This window comes from Amblyomma mixtum, chromosome 6 (assembly GCF_055824585.1).
Source record: "Amblyomma mixtum isolate Tamu chromosome 6, ASM5582458v1, whole genome shotgun sequence".
In the NCBI taxonomy this organism is placed as follows: Eukaryota; Metazoa; Arthropoda; class Arachnida; order Ixodida; family Ixodidae; genus Amblyomma; species Amblyomma mixtum.
Window position 1 is genome coordinate 144,937,772 of NC_143017.1, and position 16,377 is coordinate 144,954,148.

Genomic DNA, 16,377 nt, shown 5'->3' on the forward strand with positions numbered 1-16,377 from the left:
CCCCCCGTACTTCCGCCCCGCGGATGCAGCGTTCCCGCTCTCTAACTCCGGAGGGGTTCATGCTCGAGGGAACAAAGGGAAGGACGGCAAAGCATGAACACTCGTAATGCTATTTATTACATTTGCAATTACCTAATACACAGAGCGGGCCGGCTAGCTACACATCAGCAAGGCGTTCGTCGAAAATAGAAGGCTAACGTAAGAAGGGTTTCCGACTTACCGGCTGGGGCAGGGCGCTACTTTGGGGTGTATCGGCAGCGAACGTTTGTATGCGCCGCATTCTTTGGGGCAAAGCCATCCCCAAGCATTTGCTGGGGGAGGTGAGGAAAGCGCGCGTTTGCTGCACGATGAAGGTGGTCGCCTGCGTTTTAAAGGGGTAGAGACACCACATTTTTGTGTTGTACCTCTGGGTTATAAATAATGCGTAGCGATTAAGTGAGCATGGAACACCATCTTAGTAGCATGAACTCGCATTATATAATTCATAATCGTATTATTTGTACCCAGCAGTTTCGGTTCGTAGTTGCCAGGTTTTGCCAGGCTCTTGCATGACGTCAAAAACCAGACGTTGTCACGTGGGTCCGGAAAGCCGTGACGTCGTGTAGGCATGTCGTCTGCTTGACACGCACGTGGTGCGCGTAAACACGGAGAGCGGGGCGGAGGGCAATTCGCAATGCCGAATAGCCCAGAGTCGGAAAGAAGAGTTTTATTTCGCCGAAGACACCGATTATGAGGAATCGCGGGATGACGCAGACGAGGGAGGAGACGCCGCGGTTCGAACCCCGACAACCACTTCATTTTTGATCCGCTGGCCAGCGATTCCGAAGAGGAGGCAGGCGTCAGGCCCGACGTAGCTCAGATTGTGCCAGCGAACGCCGAGCGTGTAGGCAACGTCAAATGGTAAAGGCGCGTTCACACTAGGCCGACGATCGGCCGATTTCAGTCTGGCGATGGTCGGCGGCAGCGATTTTCGTGCAGTCGACGCGTCTGTCACACTGCGCAGACGCCGACCGAGCGCCGGTCTTCGCCCGACGAACGCATCGCCGTCGCGTCGCCGAGATAGCAGCCGTCGGCCGACCCGTGTGTCACACTCTGCCGACAACAGCGCCGACCTCACGCCGACGTTGTCCTATCCCGACAGCTCGACGCTGCTGCTTCGTGCGCGCTGCTCGTCTGCTAGCTCCGTTGCTGAAGGCGCCGTGGAAATCGAACTTATCTTCTATTATGGGACGAGTTCGCACTAAAGCGATGTGAACAGTCGGCCTTTTATTATAGCACAGTCGACTTCCAAAGCGCCGTCAACTGCGGCTTCGAAGCGAAATCACCTAGGCCTAGCGACGACTAGGGCAGCCTGGGACCAGCGCGCAGTTCAGGCGCGTTCACACTATAGGCCGACGGGACCCCGATGCCGACGGTCGCGTCGGCCAACCTGGTCGTTCCCCGACTAGCCAGTCACACTGCACCGACGACGACGCCCCCAACGACCAAGCGTCGTCCTAGTGTGACAACGTCGCCGACCAAAGATGCCGACGAGACCCGTCGGCCGACGCGTCTGGCAGATCGGTGGCCGAGCGAAACATTCGCCGACCAAAAGCGAGTACCGAGCTCAGAGCGCAAAATGCAATCATTATGTAGACACATAATGCACGCGCAGCAACATTCATCAAACCATATGGCCACTCGCGCCTCACCGATCGTCGCTTGCAAACTGCCGTCCCACTGCAAGCAGGGACACGGAGCGGTGAGCATCGCTGCGCCGCTGTACCCAAGCTCCGCGCACAATCGGTGTCGCACTTCGCCGCCGTGCAGCAGTGCCTAGCGCTGCTTGGGATGGTGTACAAATGTCACAAGAAAAGACAAGATCGCCTTGTTATCAGAAAGACTGCTCGAGCAGTGATAAAGCATGCCTGCTTATGTTTCGAGCTTTCGGCAACGGCACCGCTCGCGGGCGCTCCGGGCGGCGAGCTCTGCTGCTGCCTGGCTGCCGTGGTCGTCGCTAGGCCTATAGCCTCTTTCGCATTGGAGCCGCAGCGGCCGGCGCTTCGGAAGTCGCCTTAGCTATAATAAAAGGCCTACTCTACACATCGCTTTACTGTCAACAGCATCATCTCACAATAAAATAGTATGGTAAATCGCGACGCCTTCAGCAGCGAAGCGAGCGGGCGCCAGGCGAGCCGGACACCAACGTCGGGCCAGCGGCAGCTGCGAGGCGGTTGTGGCAAGAAGTTTGCTCGTATCACAGTCGTTACCTTTGCCAGCAGCTCAGTATTGGTCAGCGATCCTCAGAAATGAAACATTTTTCACATTTCTTATCACAGGGTTTAATATTTACGTCAAGAACACTCTTCAGCTCGTTTTTATGACGCCGGCAGACGAGATCCAGGCTGGCCGGCCGGCCGGCCGGCATGCTCGGCGTACTTCACGTTCGCACAAGAAAATACATAACATCCATGATACCAGAGAATGCTTCCTAGATTAGAGCACCGGCAATATTCCTCTGCAAGGGCGTCCGCAGAATTTTTTGCAGGGGGGGGCCCCATTGGTTGTTGGCGCCGGAGGGGGGGGGGGGGGGGCATGTTCGTAGCAAAAAGGCACTATTTGCGGTATGAATTTATTTATATATAAATAAAAAATAAGTGAAATACACACATGAAATAAAAATTACAAACAGCAAATTAAAGTGTGGCTAGGAGAGATACATTGCAGTTTATCAACGAAGAAACAATTAAAATTAATAAAAAATCCAAAAATATACTGTCACTTCGTGGAGAAGAGTGCTCAGTATTGCTGCATACGGGTTCTCGACTCACCCGGATTGATGACCAGCACACAGCACAATATGGTCACAAACACGCAACTACAGTCACTCAGTCAGTCTTCCTTGAACAGCAACTGTAGACTCCACGGATTTTTCTGGGCGAATTGCGTGATTACACGGGTGATAAATTCATTTCTGTGCTTCATTACACGCTCTCGGTGCACACTCGTCACACACATTGATTGGAAAAACGGTTGAACGCGCACGTTGAAAACAAAAGATGTCTATACATACAACGAAAACTTATTTACAAGATAAATGCACGCTCGCAGCTTCATACACCTCGCTCCATCTTGCTCGCGCATCCGCACAGTCGAGCAACCGCACGCACACTGCTCGCCGCTCGTAGTTTTCTCGTCCACTGTCTTGGTTGTTCTCAGCTTCGTTGACAAACGGCCACTAAAAACACCGAAGCACAAATACAGAGGCGCGCACACGTGCAAGGGCTTACTTCCGTGCGACTTCCAAGGGGAAGGGACAATCGCCACTCCGGTAGGAAAATTTGTTTTGTGTGTTTTTATGGGGTTCAGAGCCCCAAAACGACTCAGGTTATGAGGAACGGAGTAGTACAGAGCTCCGGATAATGTCGACCACCTGGGTCTCTTTACCGGGCACTGACCTCGCACAGTACACGGGCGCTGTTGTCATTTGAGGCCCAGCCAGAGGTGACAGGCGAGCCAGGCAGGCGCCATCGGGCTGCGTTGACCAAAGGCGCTGGTTTTCGGAGAAGACGCAAGGGACGCTGGTGTGGGGGCGCCTCTGGAGACTGCGTCGCCGTGAACAAAAGATGCTAATCTCCTTTGCCGAAGATTCTGATAGCGGCGCTTCTACCGCACTGCGCTCTCCCGTGGATCGGAGGCACAGCGAGCGGCGGCGGCGCCAACTGATCGCCCGCTTGCCCATGAGCAGCCCGACAAAGCGGGGGTGGACACGGCTGATTTGTCTTTCCCTCCTGAAGAATTCATCGGTGGCCGGCATAACGAAGGCGAAAACAAGATGCACTGTGCACTGTCTGCCTCCGTGTCGCTATCTGTCTAGAGATCAAAGAAACAGGCACCCATTTCAAGACGGCTTGAAACACATGCTCGCCGGTGCCGCTGTATGTCTGCAACAGGTCGGCCTTCAACAGAGCTAACGATGACGTGGTTTGAAAACGGCATAAAGACGCGTGCCCAGACGCGGCATTTCGCAGATGTGACCCAAAGCGTGGAAGCGGAGCTGCTTTTACCCTTTTGGCTGAGCCCACCACGGCCCCTGGCGTGCGGCCATCACTCACGGTTCGAGGGAGTGATTTTCCAGGGGGGTGCAGCCGCCCCCCCTTGCCCCCCCCCCCCCCCCCCCCCCCCTCCGGACGCCCATGTTCATGGAGGAAAAAAAACTAAGGAGGGAGCATGACGTCACGCGGCCAGCGTTCGCAAGCCGAGTGTTTTGAAGTCGTTTTCTCCCTCAGTTTTTCGCTCTCCGAGCCGGTCCTTTATGTTTTGATTCCGGTATGTTTTAGTGCGCGCGTATGCGCGACCCGCGGCGCGGGCGTCTACAGCAAGGAAGTTGATCTACAGTTAGCCTGCCGCGCTAATCGGCGCATGCGCGCGCGCAGCGGGGCTAGACTTTACCGCACGCTATCACGTGGTGCGATCACGGGGGGACACACTCTCCTTTTTTTGCTATATCTTTACTTGTTAAGACTAGGCTTCAAGGTTGTCGCCGGACGCTCCCTCCTCAGTTTTTTTTCCTCCATGCCCATGTTCCTCTGCAAAAGTGGATCTTTCGGCAACGACATCGCCTGCGGCAACACCGGGCGGGCTGGGTTTCGTGAGACGTACCCGGATGGATGGATGGATGATAATGGCTTTACCCTTTGTACCGGGCGGTAGCTTTCGCCACCTAGCCTATACTTCCCCCATTGTTAATTTAATTTTCTTTTCCCTTTCGCTCTTACAATATCTAATCTGTCTATCCTATTACCCTCGAAATTCACGCCTCCCTTGATTTCCGCCACCAATCCTCCAACCTCCCCTTCGTCAATGTCACGCTTTTCCCATCCACTCGCCCGTCCTCCCTAGTAAATCCCAGCGCTACCTCTATGGTCGTTGCTGTCCCCTCTGGGAGGGCTGGGCGGAGTTCTGCGCACCTCAGAACCAAGTGTTCTATGGTCTCCGTTTCCGTTTTACATGCAGAGCACAAAATATCCACTTCTTCAAATTTGGACCTATACGTTTTTGTTCTCAGAGTCCCTGTCCTAGCCTCAAAAAGCAGTGAACTGCCCCGCGAATTATCGAATAATCGCTCTTTTTTGATGTCCTGTTTTCGTGTCCTATATATGCCTAGCGCCGATTTTTCCTGCATTCTTTCTTTCCACATCTTTCTTTCCGACTCCTTTACCTCCACTTTCACGTTAGTCTTTTGTTGCGTCCCATCCCTCACCCGTAAATACTTCGTTCTTAGCTTTCGGGTTCTATTAGTCCATTTTGTGTTAATACTTTTCATGTACAGATACTTGTACACCTTTTTTGCCCACCTTGTTTCCTCCATTTGAGTTAGTCTCTGATCATATTTCAGTTTGCTGATGGCCTCCCGAACCTCGAACGACGCCCAACCCATATCTCCCTGGACTCCCTCATTCGGAGTGTTCCCATGGGCTCCCAAGGCTAGCCTTCCTACACTTCTTTGTCTGACCTCTAGCCCTGACTGTACTTCTGATTTCATGCACAGGACTGCATTTCCAAATGTGAGGCCCGGTACCATGATTCCCTTCCATACCCCTCTAACCACCTCATACCTATTATAGTTCCATAGTGCTCTATGCTTCATAATGTCTGAATTCCTTTTTCCCTTGTCCTTCAGAATCCTCTCATGCTCTTCCAGATATTTTTTTCCTTCACTTAGCCATACCCCTAGAGCCATACCCGCCGTCTGCTATCCCAGTGTTGCCATACTATAGTGTTGCCAGACTTGCGCGACTTCCAGTGTTGCCAGGCTATAAGGTTGCCAGATTGTGAACTAAAAACCAGTGTGGCCAGACTATTTGTTCCCTCTCCCTTTTACATTCTCCTCCGCCTACAGCTACGCTGTCGCGCAGCAACCGCCCAGCTCGTTAGAGCAGCCTTGCCCGGAGTGGCCGCCGCCTGTTCGCCAAGCGAAAGAGCACGTCCGCGGCGGTTACGAAATTGTTTTTTTAGTGACTTGTCGAGCAGACGGGTACCACAGACGAAATCTGCCGATGCGTGGCCCCAGTGAGCGTATTAAGACGAGAGAAACGCGTGATTTTGTTGAAATAAGCGTGCTATGCTCAAATTCACTTGTCGAGCAGACGGGTACGAAAGACGAAATCTGCCGATGCGTGGCCCCAGTGAGTGTATTAAGACGAGAGAAACGCGTGATTTTGTTGAAATAAGCGTGCTATGCTCAAATTCACTTGTCGAGCAGACGGGTACAACAGACGAAATCTGCCGATGCGTGGCCCCAGTGAGCGTATTAAGACGAGAGAAACGCGTGATTTTGTTGAAATAAGCGTGCTATGCTCAAATTCACTTGTCGAGCAGACGGGTACGACAGACGAAATCTGCCGATGCGTGGCCCCAGTGAGCGTATTAAGACGAGAGAAACGCGTGATTTTGTTGAAATAAGCGTGCTATGCTCAAATTCACTTGTCGAGCAGACGGGTACGACAGACGAAATCTGCATGCCGATGCGTGGCCCCAGTGAGCGTATTAAGACGAGAGAAACGCGTGATTTTGTTGAAATAAGCGTGCTATGCTCAAATTCACTTGTCGAGCAGACGGGTACGACAGACGAAATCTGCATGCCGATGCGTGGCCCCAGTGAGCGTATTAAGACGAGAGAAACGCGTGATTTTGTTGAAATAAGCGTGCTATGCTCAAATTCACTTGTCGAGCAGACGGGTACGACAGACGAAATCTGCATGCCGATGCGTGGCCCCAGTGAGCGTATTAAGACGAGAGAAACGCGTGATTTTGTTGAAATAAGCGTGCTATGCTCAAATTCACTTGTCGAGCAGACGGGTACGACAGACGAAATCTGCCGATGCGTGGCCCCAGTGAGTGTATTAAGACGAGAGAAACGCGTGATTTTGTTGAAATAAGCGTGCTATGCTCAAATTCACTTGTCGAGCAGACGGGTACAACAGACGAAATCTGCCGATGCGTGGCCCCAGTGAGCGTATTAAGACGAGAGAAACGCGTGATTTTGTTGAAATAAGCGTGCTATGCTCAAATTCACTTGTCGAGCAGACGGGTACGACAGACGAAATCTGCCGATGCGTGGCCCCAGTGAGCGTATTAAAACGAGAGAAACGCGTGATTTTGTTGAAATAAGCGTGCTATGCTCAAATTCACTTGTCGAGCAGACGGGTACGACAGACGAAATCTGCATGCCGATGCGTGGCCCCAGTGAGCGTATTAAGACGAGAGAAACGCGTGATTTTGTTGAAATAAGCGTGCTATGCTCAAATTCACTTGTCGAGCAGACGGGTACGACAGACGAAATCTGCCGATGCGTGGCCCCAGTGAGCGTATTAAGACGAGAGAAACGCGTGATTTTGTTGAAATAAGCGTGCTATGCTCAAATTCACTTGTCGAGCAGACGGGTACGACAGACGAAATCTGCCGATGCGTGGCCCCAGTGAGCGTATTAAAACGAGAGAAACGCGTGATTTTGTTGAAATAAGCGTGCTATGCTCAAATTCACTTGTCGAGCAGACGGGTACGACAGACGAAATCTGCATGCCGATGCGTGGCCCCAGTGAGCGTATTAAGACGAGAGAAACGCGTGATTTTGTTGAAATAAGCGTGCTATGCTCAAATTCACTTGTCGAGCAGACGGGTACGACAGACGAAATCTGCCGATGCGTGGCCCCAGTGAGCGTATTAAGACGAGAGAAACGCGTGATTTTGTTGAAATAAGCGTGCTATGCTCAAATTCACTTGTCGAGCAGACGGGTACGACAGACGAAATCTGCCGATGCGTGGCCCCAGTGAGTGTATTAAGACGAGAGAAACGCGTGATTTTGTTGAAATAAGCGTGCTATGCTCAAATTCACTTGTCGAGCAGACGGGTACAACAGACGAAATCTGCCGATGCGTGGCCCCAGTGAGCGTATTAAGACGAGAGAAACGCGTGATTTTGTTGAAATAAGCGTGCTATGCTCAAATTCACTTGTCGAGCAGACGGGTACGACAGACGAAATCTGCATGCCGATGCGTGGCCCCAGTGAGCGTATTAAGACGAGAGAAACGCGTGATTTTGTTGAAATAAGCGTGCTATGCTCAAATTCACTTGTCGAGCAGACGGGTACGACAGACGAAATCTGCCGATGCGTGGCCCCAGTGAGCGTATTAAGACGAGAGAAACGCGTGATTGTGTTGAAATAAGCGTGCTATGCTCAAATTCACTTGTCGAGCAGACGGGTACGACAGACGAAATCTGCCGATGCGTGGCCCCAGTGAGCGTATTAAGACGAGAGAAACGCGTGATTTTGTTGAAGTAAGCGTGCTGTGCTCAAATTAGCTTGTCGAGCAGACGGGTACAGTTAACTTGAAACACTGGTCATACTCATCCTGGTCATGGCACCAGTTAACTTGAAACTCTGGTCATAATGGTCACGGCGCCAGTTAAGTTTCTCCTCCGGATCGTCGTCGGAATGGCCGTTTCGTCCATGATCGTATGTGGTTAGCAGTTCGAAGGGCACCTCGCGCCAGTGGCGGTCCCAGAGATTGGTTTTAGGGGGGGGGGGGGACGAACTTCCGTATACAAAAAAATAAAAAAATAGGCACATTTTTTTTATCTACATTTGATTTGTACAACAACTTTTGCGCGTTTTTTTTTTTTGAAAATAAAATGATGAACGATATAAATGTTATACCATAACTCTTGCCTTGAATGTTAACGGCTACGTGAGCAATATTCGTTTCGATGCCAGGGGGAAACAGGTCGTCGGATGAGACATCCCGCCACGGTGGGTCTAGCAAGGTCAATGCACCTGTCCGGGCATTTCACGAGTGCGATTGGCGGCCCTCATTACTCAGTTGGGGGAAGGGGCTTTGTTCCGCCCTTGGTCCCCTCCGACAAGATGGCTGGGCGGCGCGTCTTGTGAAGCCAACCGAAGGGATGATCCCCACGCTGGCGTAGCTGTGTCTCGTGGTGGGATAGGTGGTAGCGGTTTATTTTAAAGAAAAAATAAAAAATGGCGAAGGAAAAGAATGTTGCCGGCCGCGTCAATTGCCATCTGTAGCACGCGAGCTGCAGCCGGCGGAGGTGAAAGGGAAAATATAGCGAGGAGAAGTATAGAGGGGAGCGATGGCAAGAAAGGACAGGGAAGAGCTTTGTATGCTATTTATAAAATACAAAAAGTAATCAAGTTCGCGCCGCTCGCGCGCAAATGTCCGGGCTCTGTCCGAAAGCAAGAGCGCGCGAGCGGCCACTGTGCACAATCATTTACAGAAAACGACAAATTGTACGTAGCGTCCTGTCTCGAACTAATCGCGCGCGTGGCACACTGCCTTCGTCCACTCGTCCGGCGACACGTTGCCGGTTGGGGCAGCAACTCCAAACTTCTTGAGAAGCAAAACTATTTTCTTGAAGACGGAAACAAAAATAAAGGCAACAGGAGAAAAAGGCGGTTAAAAAAAAAAGGCGGTTTGAAAAAGGTCTGTAGAAAAGCGGCCGAGATTGGGACTCGGCGCGCTCCTCTTCTTTGTTTGCAGCTGGTTTTAATACCTTCGATAATTGGGCGGAGCTTTATTAAATCTTCTCTCGCGCAATTTCAATCAATACTGCTGCAGTGGCACTGTAGGCACAAGTGGGCGGCGCCCAGTGCTCGCCAGAGCCCGACTCTAGAGGCGCCAGTAATGTCCGCTGCTTAGCTAGACAGTCCGGGTTTTCAGAAGTCGCCGACCTTGCTGACCCCCACCCACTTGAGAGCTAATCTCTTTTCAATAGGAAACGGTCGTTGGCCCCTTGGTCCCCGTTTCCCGCGGCCTTGGAGAGCGTCCGAAGCGCGCGACGCGCTGTCACCATTCCTAACCCCTCTAGACTTCCGATGGACACGGTAGTTACCGTCAAAAGGGGGAAGGAACCTACTGGCGCCGTAGGCGTCTAGCTTACAGGTACCAACGACGCGTGCTCAGATTCACGCAACATTGACACATTTAATTGGGGTAGGCAGTGTTGAACTGAATAACTGATAACAACGAAATTGTAGGCTGTGCTTGGTGAGCTTCGAAAAAAGTGCGAAATTCGGGCGTCTTCAGAAGCAGCCTTGCAGAAATAATTACTTCATGTGCGTGCATCCAATTATTGCCCAGGCACTTCGTAGTGGCTGGATATTTTTTTCTTCTGGCAGTTAAGAATGCTCTGGAGCTCGTGCTGCGTTGAAAGCCGCATTCAGACAAGTAATTCTAGGAACGAAAACATCTTCGACCGAAGTCCATCTTTATGGGTTTTTGAGATAGTTGACAGGAAACTGACGCCAACCAATATTTTTATTTTTTTGCCCACCGTTTCGGGACCAACTTGGTCCCTTCTTCAGGGGTGGGTGCTGCCTTCACTCTGCCTTTGTTAGCCCGTGGCGCAGTGCACTAACGCACGAGGAGGGAAGCGTTCCTGGAGCCCTATTCATCGCCGCCTTTGTGAACCGGATGTGTCATGACTCCACATGTCGCCTCTTGAACGGGTTTTTTTTTTTTCGCGCAGATTTTTTCGCGCAGGATGAGTATGACCAGTGTTTCAAATTAACTGTACCCGTCTGCTCGACAAGCGAATTTGAGCACAGCACGCTTATTTCAACAAAATCACGCGTTTCTCTCGTCTTAATACGCTCACTGGGGCCACGCATCGGCAGATTCCGTCTGTGGTACCCGTCTGCTCGACAAGTCACTAAAAAAACAATTTCATAACCGCCGCGGACGTGCTCTTTCGCTTGGCGAACAGGCGGCGGCCACTCCGGGCAAGGCTGCTCTAACGAGCTGGGCGGTTGCTGCGCGACAGCGTAGCTGTAGGCGGAGGAGAATGTAAAAGGGAGAGGGAACAAATAGTCTGGCCACACTGGTTTTTAGTTCACAATCTGGCAACCTTATAGCCTGGCAACACTGGAAGTCGCGCAAGTCATAGGGTGCGTTCCAATACTCCCAAGTAGACGTCTACTTAGACGTCTTGCCGGACAGCGGCCATTTTGAGACTCGTTCCAATTTTCACGAAGCCGTCCAAGAAGACTGCTTCGCCGAAGTCCACATCGATGCAGGCTAACTTCCTGTCTAAAGATGGCGGAGCAGTTGGTGCAGTCAGAGCTGAGTGAGCCGTGCTCCTGGCGGGCACTGGAGCCCGGAGACGCACCATCTTTCAAGTGTCAGTCATTCCGTTAAGTTGATTTTTATAGGAACTGGTGGCAAATAAAGCCGTCTTTGTGGACCTACGATTATATTTGTGAATCGAGCGAGAGGAAATCGTGCGGGTGAGATCGTCTGCTATGCAGGTGAGATCGTCTGCGGAAGCGGTAGCGATGAACGCACCATTATTGCAAAAAAAAATTAAAATAAGAACTAGCAAACTACTAACAGCGCGTTTTTAACTTGTTTTATTAAGAAATTTTAAGAACATAGGAGTGCAACTATTCCCAAATGTTAGTTCAGTTTATATGCCGCAAGGTGGCGCGTGAAGTAGACACGTTCCAATATGCAGACATGTAGACGGCTTCCTAGACGTCACACTAGACGTCTTGTCGGACGTCTAGAGAATTGGAACGCACCCATAGAGTTTCTTACTATTACCTAGAGGGAAAGCTGGCAGCCCGTCTATGGGAGTTTGCATGGCGACCCCTCGAGACCACTTCAGCCACCATGGGCGCTCAAAGCATCATGGGGCGGTGAGCTACTTGTTGCGGAACTGCAACTTTTGGCCAAAAAATAATAGAAAAATAAAGCTGTTTGATAACTACAAACGTCCTAATATTCAATATCTTGTCTAATGAGTGCAACAAACGAGCAGAAAAGCATTTAAGTGCAAAGTTTGCCCAAAATAAAAGACGACTCGCTCTCCTATTGGCCAAGTAGTGAACACTATAAAAACTAATATTTCGTAATTAACAGGCGCGTTTTTAAAAGGAAATATGTTTTCAAAAAAATTTAGTTGCTTAAATACTTCAAAAGGTTTTTTAATGGCATTTTAGAAAAGTGAAACCGTTTATTGGCGTTGTGTGTCGTTGCGGTTTTACTACTATGGTTTTTGCACACTGCATTCGCGCGAAAGTCGTCTGCGCACACACGAACAGCGTTTTCGGAATGAAACGTGTTAGTAGTGTCACTATGTATTCCCGAAAAACTACGATTGTCCCGCAACAAGTAGCTCACCGCCCCATGATGCTTTGGGCGTCCATGGTGGCTGAAGTGCAGCGCCGCCAGCTTTCCCTCTAGGTAATAGTAAGAAACTCTATGGCGCAAGTCTGGCAACACTATAGTATGGCAACACTGGGATAGCAGACGGCGGGTACGTCTCACGAAACTCTGCCGGCCGCGAAACCTCAAAACTTGGTCCCGTACGTCAGAAAACTGTGCAATGACGTAGAAAATACTTGCTTGTGTTTTCTTCTCTGTTCCTACGTCACATTGATGCACTCGCCAATACTCGCCAAGAGTTCTTGCGATTTCGGCCCACTTAAGCGGGTTTGCGAATGGGTTGCATTCGCGAACCTCGCGCAAAAGCTCTATGTCATCCGCCACCGAAAAACGCGCGCGGCTGGCGGCCATGGTTGTCACGTGTACGAAAACGAAACTAAAACTTTTGAGAAGTGCTAAAAATGGCCGTTGCCATGACGACAGTGTACACAACCTGTCGTTAGGCTTACACCCTTAAAAATAGACTGTTATCTCAAAAGTACCGGCAAGTTATCGCACATAGCAATGCGTCCCAGTGAATCGATAGAAAGCGGAAGCGAATACCACCATTTATTGCCAGTTGAGCGCCGAATAACTCAATGACGAGGTATTTCAGAACCGAAGCGGGCAAACAGGGCGCCGCCATGTTGTCTCCGCAAGCACCGCAAAGACGCTACGCTATTTCCAGAAAATTGCGTGCGTACGCTAAACGCTAAGCTTCTTTTAGCGTCCTGCGCATGCGCATTCTACATGCGCTATTTTATTGCGTACGCAAAGGTTTTGCGCATGGCGAGTGGCAGTCCGGCTCAGCAGACGGTAGCCACAGTGCTGCTCTTCGACAGCCGGTAATGCCGCCGACAAGATTCGTCGGCCAAGGCAAACTGGTCGCGATGTCCGCGGACACGCCACTCTTCGCAACTCAAAAACCAGGCAAGGAGAGGGGGATCCATGGCTTTTAGTATCAATTTCGTTGCCCGTCGCCCGCGCGAATCGCTTTAGCGCATTCCGTTGTTCGACTAAGCGTAGTAAATTGGGGCGACGTCACGATGACGTAGCAGGAAGGCGGATCCGTGTCGTCACACCGCCGTCACCGCGGCTCGAGCCAATCAGCGAAGAGCGAATGCGACATGTCGCAAAAGGCGACACCGGGAGAATACCACCCCGGGTTTTCCCCGTCAAAGGACCCCTTCCAGCCAACGGTGTTGGCCGATTCTCATGACCCTGCTAGCATGACAATACAGGGGTCGGCGCCACAATGGAAAGAGGGTCCTAACCCCGACCACACTAGAAAGGTCATGAAGATCGGACGGCGCCATTGGCTGTAAAGGGATCCTTTGTCAGGGAAAAGCCGCCGCGTGCTTAAGCTGTATCTGACTATAGCAGTATTAGTTGATAAAGAAGATGATGTGCAATGCACAGCGCGAGAGTGTGTTGCAGTTTAACACGAGCCGAGTTCGGCTGCTGCGCTTTCGCGCAGTGGCCAGCGAAGCTGATCTGTTCGCGCCGCCGTTTATTTTATTTATTTTTATTTGTTCATTTCACTTGGCGCAAGGCCACAAATATCGCAAGATCTTGCTCGGGGTTTACCGATCGGAACAGTGCTTTCGCACTAAAAAGCGGACACGCGATAGAGGCTAAGGACTAGAAAGCTTCCGACAGGGTATACGCAGGCAACAGCAGGGAAAAGGAAGTTATAACGAACGCCAAAAAGAAAGTCAGCAAAACAGAGATGGCTAAGTGGAGGCAAACAATGGGAACGAAAGAACCATTGCGTGAATACAGAACTGGTAAGAAACAAATCGCAAGGAGTTGTTGGGTTTGGGATGCCCCCCCCCCCCCCCCCTGCCTTGTGGATTAAGGCAGCTCGTGGTTCCCCTGCTGCCTAAGTGGATTAGGCAGCGACCTTCCAGGACCGTGGGACCGTGGTCGCAGCGGCGAAGGTCAAAGATCGCCGAAGGCCGAAGATGCGGCGACGATGGCGGCGTTCCGTGGCCGAGTCGACCCTCGGGTCAACGAACAGAGTGGTGGTGTGCTTAGTGAAAGACAGCAGTGTTTAATTACTGAGCCTCTACCCTCTCCCATCAACCGAGCTGCGGCAGAGCACCACGGCCCAGCGCCGCCCCTGCCGTGGGCGGTATCAACAGTGGCCGCAACTGTCCATCTGATTGGACGTCATTCTTCGAACTATTTCCCCAGACAGGGATCTGGGGAATCTGTGCGCTATTTAACGAGGTGTTGTTTTGGGGAAAGCAGTGCGCACTCCCGCTAGCGAAGCAGTCCTCATCCACTGAGAGTCCCTCTCAGTTGCTCTTCTGTAAATCATGTAAATAGCCTGTATAAAGTTTTCTTTGTTTTACCTTCGTAACCCCGTCTCCCGCCTTCCTCGTCCCTTCTCCGGCCCGACCACGCTCACCCGATCCCAATAACTGGTTGCCAGCGGTGAGATAGAATCTGCACCCAACAACTCGATCGCTCGATGAGATGCTCAAGTCAAGTCACCGGCTCCAACGGACCCCGGCAGCTACGTGATTGACGGCATCAGCTACGCTTCCGAAGACCGAGAGATGGACGCGTCAGGTCACCGGCTCCAACGGACCCCGGCAGCTACGGGACTGACGGCGTCAGCTGTATCTCGGCAGGGTGAGTGCCCGATGTTTGCCATTCGTTTCGCCAGACCGCACTAGCACAGGCAGATGTTAGTAGTGGGATTCTGGATTTCTGGGAAATGAAAATTTGGCAGTTTTGTGTTTTATTCGCTTCAAGCTGAGGCTTTTGTGTTTTAGCGGGGATCAGCGGCACGAGGTGCGTTCCGCTATGGAGAAGTTCCAGGTAGAGGACCTCCTTGAAATTTTGGAAGAACTGGGCATATCAGTAGACCCCACTAAAACGAGAGAGGCGATTTTAGATGTGATGCGGGCGGAGGAGGTGACAGTCGAGGAGGCAGACGAGACGTGGGAGACGATTGTAGAGCGAAAATCGGAGCGAGAGACGCGAAGGCTTCTCCAGGAGAGAGAGAAGCGACAGGAACAGGAACAGCGAGAGCTCCAAGAGGAGCAAGAAAGAGAGTGGCAGGAGCAGCGTCGTAAGAGACGCGCTGAGCTCGAAGCACTACGTGAGCGAGAGCAGCAGGAGCTCATGCGTAAGGTTCAGCTTCTCAGATGGCGAAGGGCCCGAGATCGTCTGAGGAGTTACCGAAGAGGCGAGAGCTTCAAGACGTTCCTCGAAAATTTTGAGCAGGTATGCACAGAAGAGGAGCTCGACCAGGGCGAATGGTCTATGATGTTGGTGGCCATCCTCCCTGGTGACGTTGGCGGCGTATTAGCGCGCCTGTCCGACGAGGAAGTAGGCCACTACGAGATAGCAAAGAGTGCCCTCTTTCGCTTCTTCGGCATAAAGGTAGAAGTCGACTCCAAAGGTCGAAGTGATGGCAGCGGGCAGCGCTCCCATCAGTGCATCAGCGACCAGCCAACGAACCCCGGTTGGTCCGCTGCGCACGAAAGAGTCGCTGAAGAGAGCAGTGACATGGCTGGTTCTAGCCCTGAGACAGTTGCCGCTATGGCAAATGAGGCGGAGGTTCGGCGGAAGAAATACGGTACTGAGCTTGTATGCCGCCGCACTGAAAGACAGCTTTCCGGGAAAGAGCGCCACGGAGAGTTACCAGATATCAACGTTGAAGCGCCAAGTAAGAGCGCAGCGTTAGATATAAAGAGCGATGCCAGTCAGATTGTCGCTGGAGTCCGGAAGGTTGATGACGCCGCCCCAAAACGCCAAATTCAGGACAGAGAGCTGTTGTGCTCAGAGGAAACAGCAGAGGTCACGGGAGCGAGCGATTGTGCAGGTGAGCCGTCGCCTGGCACTGTGAGAGAGGCACAAGTGGCTTTGCTGCGAGAGAAAGATGGCGAAACCGATCAGCCTCTGAAAATTGATGGCTCGACTAAGGCGAGGGCCGGCAGCTTAGCACCTGTTGGCCACGCGAGAACTGTTTACAGGCAGCGAAAGTCAACAGGCGAGGTTTCCGGAAGACGGCTACGCGTGAAGGCAGCTAATCCGTCTGCGAGAAGGCAAAAAGCGCGAGTCAAGCTTCTGCATTGGAGGACTCCGCGTAATTCCTCGAAATTGCCACCGCGGCGCGCAAAAGTTCGCAAGCGTTGCAGAAAAACCCATGCGACTGAT

General features: G+C 51.7%; 1 protein-coding gene across 1 annotated transcript in view; it reads right to left on the reverse strand.

Moving 5' to 3' along the window:
• Positions 1–16,377, reverse strand: part of mRpL45 (mitochondrial ribosomal protein L45) — a 54,498-nt gene that overhangs the window by 23,090 nt on the left and 15,031 nt on the right. The gene's annotated exons all lie outside the window — the stretch shown is intronic.